Here is a 6,140-nt window from a genome sequence, read left to right on the forward strand (position 1 = left end):
AAAATTACCATGCCTTTTTTTCCCTTTTCCATTGACCCTTTCTGCCAGAATATTTTTTGGTCAGACTCATATATCAGAAGTAGTTGAAATAGATGTTAAATACTGTAGCAAATTAAACATGATCCCCAAATCAAGTACAAGTACACGTACATGTAATTATAAGATCAATTGGATGCACAATACACTGGTACACACAAAATAATCTGAATATACTACAGATATGTAGTAAGGTATTTAGAGGTGAAGAGGGATTTATAAAACTGAACTGGGAGGGTGAATCATTTGAAGTATGAAAAGGGCTTCAATATATGTATGTTACCAGATTCAAGCAATTCAATGAACTGTGCACTGAATATTGTATACTTCTGAAAAGAATGCATTGCATTGTTGTCTGTTTTTAAAGAAATTTTTATAATTCTTTAATGTTTTCAAAAATTCAATTTATGGTTCCGAGAACAATCAGAAAACACAATGTACATTGGTGTCAGAAGCTGAACCTATCAAGTAGAGAGTTACCAGTACGTTAAACAACATACATCTTTGACAACATGATTTATAGTATGTGTTTTACAACTGTACTGTTACTATAATGTTATGTACTTAAATGCATTTCAATATTGAATTTTAACCCTGCAGCAATACCACAAACCTTTGTTCTGCAAAATGGAATTTGAATTACCCATCTCAAGGAAAAAAGAATCATCTGTCAGAAGAGTTTGAGCTGGTAGAAGTGCATGCCATTAGAATTGAAGTTCAATGGAAGAAACATGGTCTCGACTTTATAAAGAGTACAAGATGAGAGTGAAAGAACATGATATGAGATTGAAAGAGCATGAAATGAGATTGAAAGACACGATATGAGCTTGAAGGAGCACAAACTACGAATGGACGTTTTGAATAAAGAGAGGTTGCTGAAGCTAAGCTGCAGGAATCACAGGGTTATAATAATCAATTTATTAACAAATAAAGAAGTAAAGTATTCTTCATAAATTTGAATGAACTCTGTGTTTCTATGTTCTTATGCTTTTGCCATTGTTATAGGCATTCCTCTCCACATGAAGTTGGAAGGGGTATATAAGAAGCATATGGCCCAATCCCCCCCCCCCCCCGGCTCTTGATGTAGACATGTGTCCCATCAATTGCACCTTTCACTCCTGGAAATCTAACAGTTAGATAGAACTGTCTCCGAGTTGCTTCAACTTCTTCTCTTGTAGGAATCTTCATGTATTGCCTCTTCCTTCTTGCTTTAGCTTCTGACACATTGATGACTGCTATATTGCTGCCTCATCACCATGCATCTTTTAAAATGATCCTGTAAAATAAAAACAAACCATATGGTTGATGGGTGAGGTGATTGTTTTGAGGTAATTTAAAACATTTCATTGAAGCACATACAGATGTTAAACAATGAATATTCATCTTGTACAAATATCATACAATTTTCTCCAATATATTTTAACAAGTGGAACGCCTTTGGCAGTCTCGCCATCATTATGCGATTCAATATAGCAGCAGTGCTGACTTTCAAAAACAACTATTGAATAATTTTTTTGCCCAATGCTTTAATGACTTTTACCTTGAAGTTTTGCACATCTTTTGATTAAAGGTAAAAAAAAAATAATTGGGTTGTACAGTACCCGAACAATGTACCATCAATTTTTAATTTCAGCCAAGTCGTCACTAGTGAATTATATTTGTGACATAAATTGAGGAAACAGAATTGAAATTAATAGAGAAGTGACACAGAAGCATTTTTTGTGATATATGAATAAATTTTGCATAAATTAACATAAATAATTTTCTAGTCAAAATTTCAAAAGTCTGTGTGGAAATTTGGGGACCCTCATGTACATGTAGCTCTACCAGACAGATGAAAAAAAAAATCAAAATTGGTCTACAAATACAGAAGCATTTTTTGTGATTATGAATTTCGCATAAATTAGCATGAATAAATTTTGCATAAATTAGCATAATTTTGTACTCAAAATTTCAAAATTTTGTGTACAAGTTTGGTGAACCTCATGAAGCTCTACCACGGGTTAATGGCAAAATTTATAACTCTAACCTGACATAACAGTTGTAAAAGCAGAGCCTCACTACTGCTGTGGTAGTTTTGGAATTTTTAAATTATGCAATTCATAGGTACTTGACTGTTGCTGAAATGATACTCTTATTTATGTGCTCCTCTGATTTCTAGATATTATTGTCATGTCATCAGCTTTATCTGGAGTCCTAAAATTATAGAAACAATCTCAGTCATTTAGATTTAACAGTGCCTAGAAACATTCAATAATCGTTTATGGAAAATTAAATTACTTACCCACTGCATGAAAATGGAGAGTTGTCAACACCTGCAAATAAACAGGAAGTTGATCTATCCTCTGAGCTGTGTGTCCCTCTTCATTTCGGCTTCCAGCATATTGGTGACGGTTTCTTTTGACAGTCGATACTGATCTCGAGATGGCCCATCCTTGTACGATTTCGATGGATTTTTAGCATCATGTAGCCCACAATGTCTTGGGAAAGGTAGCTGTATGCAGAAGAGTTGAATATTATTTTTAATTCTTTTATTTTGTGATCTTTATAATCATTCCAAACTGTACATGTGCATGTAGATTTGATCTGCCAACATAATTACTGCAATCTTAATTTACTTCCTGAGATTAACAAAAACTACATTCAAGCCATTTCATTTCTTCAGTCTAATACTTTTAAACAAATCAAAACAATGTAAATCAAATTAATAATCATACCTCTTAGTAATTTAAAGCTGTGAAGAAGATGGAGATAATCCATAGAGACCTACACTGTATGGTACCTCTGATGCCGATGTAATTCTGTGAAACAGTGGTCAAATTAAAAAAAAAAAATAATTTTTCATTAAAAAAAAAATATTCATTGGTTTATCACTTTTTAAATGCAAATCTCACAGTAAACACTGTGAATGATAAATAAATAAAAAAAATATTGTAATAATTTGTTTGAAACTGGAATATGCCTTTCAAAATTAGGCCTAGGCCTAACGACTTAACTTAAATCTGTTTTTTTTGTGGGGGGGGCTCTATTTTCTCTATTTGCAAGTGAAAAGACTTTAGACCAAATTTTGAGTAATCAACTCTTTAATATTCCTACAGCCTCAAAAATTGGCCTGTGCTGAAAGCAAAAAGGTAGGTCTCGATCTACAAATGTATATTTTGAATTTGAAATGCAATTTAGGCTTTTTAGTAGGCCTAGGCTACGGCTACGATATTTCATTTTCATCTTGACATTGACAAATTAAGATATAGATGGCATAATAATATAAATATCCTCGTGAAGCTCATAAAACAAGTAAGCCCGGCCGGCCCGCGGCTGAGCACCTTCAACTCGTTCAACAACACAGCGACAAAATATCCCAACACTTAAATGCACGGATGGGACTGTGGCAATACACACGCGACGATAAAGTGCATCGTCTGGACTTGTCAATACCAAAACCTCGTTCGCAATCATGAAAAACAACACTACCAATTTCATATAACTGCTTAAAACGTATCAATATATTCCAGAGAAGGAAAGCGGGAATTTTTTTTACGAATTCAAAGAAGAATACTTACGAATTTCTAATCAAGAAGACCACTTGTCAGGTCCAGGACCGCAAGAAAAATTTTCTTCGCTTCACGGATTTTTCACAAACTCCTCAAGTGCGCATGCTCATAAAATTAAACCATGGTTTAAACCACATCTAAGAGCAGACTAAAAAATATGACGTTTCATGACGTTTTATGACGCATTTAAACCCCCTCGGGGTTTAAACCTCTTTCGTGAAACGTAAATGAAAAACCCAGCTCGGGGTTTAAACCAGGAGGGGGTTTAAACCACCAAAAACCAGGAGCTAGGTTTTTCGTGAATTCGGGCCTTTATGTCCAGTGTCTCATTGAGGCGACTTGTGTCGGAAGAAGACAAGGGTAATGGTTTGGTTCTTGTCAAAGTCCTCTTGATTGACATTCAATCTCCTATGCTCGACTTGTCGGATTTCAGTATGTACAGAGAGTTGTATGATTGTCCAAAGTACATCTGCATGACACTGAAATTCAGCATTCCTCCAGAAGACATTCTTAGTCGTATAATTTCTGAAAGGTTTATTCCTCTGTATACCCTCACGGTATACCAATGAGTAACACAAAGTGGCAAACAAATCCTGGAATGGGTACACACTGTTTAATCAATGTTGGATGGTATTTGATGGTGATGTTAATGGTGTTCCGTTGGCTTAGTCCTTCATCTGTTAACGTCTACTTGGTTGTTCATTGTCTCACTGAGGAATTTCCATTTGCCATAACTATCAGGAAATTGATATTATTTGCATACGATTTGCTTAGAAACTATAGCTACAATATATGGAGATAGTTGCCATCCTTAGGAGATTCATCAAAGAGGAAAGAACAGAAAACGGATGCTTCATCCTGAAGCAGCAACTGGATTCAGCAAGGACGTCTAATCATGATTCCTGTATCTGAAAAGATGTCTATATACACTTTAAGCCTTTATCATGACTTTATGAATGGCTTTCATGTCGCTCGTATGGGCAAATGCTCATTGGTACAGTACTTATAAACCATGCCCAGGGATCTCGTGTTCCAAGGAAGTTACTCATATTCACCACCAAGACAAGTGGTGTGCTACAAGGAACAAATATTCAAAGCTAACGAGCTTTTATTTGTACTGGTTGTGACATCTTGTACTGATCACTTGACAATCAAGGAGCATGATAGCGTGGACTATACTAGCAAGAAACGCAAAGACTCTACCAAGTCAAGGAGAGAACAAGGGTAGAAATATGAAGCATTCAAACAGTGGGACCCATGTAGAACTGACTCATCATTGCACAATATGAGTGGGGTATCTGCTCCGGTGGTAACTGCTCATGAAAAAAGTCAATAACCAAGCAAGGTCATCAAGGTTACATATATATATAATCTACGTGGAATTTTAGAGGAAAATATCACAAGTTTTCTTGATTATTTATAACATGCCGGATGCTTCTTTGCATAATATGTACATTCTACTTCAGATATTAAGCTGATAATTAATGTACTAGGCATTCTTAGTAGTCATATATTGATCTAGATCCACAGAGGGGAGACCTTTGAAGGGCCTTTCAAGGCTTTCAAAGACCAAAAATTGGCAAGGTCTTATACAGCAGTCTCCAAGATCACTGAATTTTGTCATTTCTGTGGAATGGCTCAGAAAGACCCCTCGAAGAACTCTGAAAGACACCTGTCCTATAGAGATCTTTCAATGGTCTTTCAGAGATGTTTATGCATCAAGTGATCCTTCAGAATTCTTTCCATAGACTTTGCCTGGTCTTTCAATTATCTTTCGACGATATTTCAATGATATCTCATGAGTCTTACAGTAATCTCTGAAAAAATATCGTGAGACTGCCGAAAGATCATAGAAAGACTAATAAGAACTTTGAAAGTTCAATGAAAGACCAGCAAAAACAATTTTCCTGTAAGACCGCTGAAAGACTGTTTTGAACCGTTTCAAAAAGTTTTGGACTCACGGGGACCACAAAGACAATTGAAAGATCTATCAGGAATCGTGAAAGACATCAGAGATCTTTAAAAGTTCGTTGAAAGATCAAGCAAGTTTTATGGTCTTACAGCAGTCTTTCAGAGGTCTTGGTCTCTGTGGAATGAGGGTTTAACTGTTTGTGTGAGAAAAATAAAAATTTTCTGGGTTGTTCTTTTCCTACAAGGATGCTCATAATTATGATGTAGATTTATTTACATTATTTTTTATTTGAAGAATTATTAAATTTGTAAAGATTATCACGAACTTCCGTTCAATTTATATTGTTTTCCGCACTTGATTTCCAAATTTGGGATTATTCTCCTCATTTGCAAGTTTTTATGGCTAATTTGCATAAAATGCAAATTTTGTGATTTTCCTATGCTTGTCTATTTAATGACTTTTAATATGGTTTTAACTTCCTGTAACTTAAGGCATTGCCATATTCAAATTTCAATAGATAATCTACTTGCATTTTTTGAGGAATGTACCAGGAATGTATCACCAGTGTGTTTTCTTGAATATTTATTACATACTTATTTGCATAATATACAAATGACACTACAGACACTACGCTAAATATA

At 35.0% G+C, this 6,140-nt stretch overlaps 1 long non-coding RNA gene across 1 annotated transcript; it reads right to left on the reverse strand.

Annotated features, from left to right (window-relative positions):
- Window positions 1-422: 422 nt before the first annotated feature.
- LOC121408875 lies at window positions 423-3,903 on the reverse strand. The gene is made up of 4 exons (XR_005969094.1): window positions 3,597-3,903; window positions 2,754-2,837; window positions 2,321-2,530; window positions 423-1,312 (listed from the first exon to the last, which is right to left on the reverse strand). It is a non-coding gene; the product is annotated as an uncharacterized LOC121408875 (long non-coding RNA).
- Between the last annotated feature and the right edge of the window lie 2,237 nt (window positions 3,904-6,140).

Source organism: Lytechinus variegatus, chromosome 2 (assembly GCF_018143015.1).
Source record: "Lytechinus variegatus isolate NC3 chromosome 2, Lvar_3.0, whole genome shotgun sequence".
NCBI lineage: Eukaryota > Metazoa > Echinodermata > Echinoidea > Temnopleuroida > Toxopneustidae > Lytechinus > Lytechinus variegatus.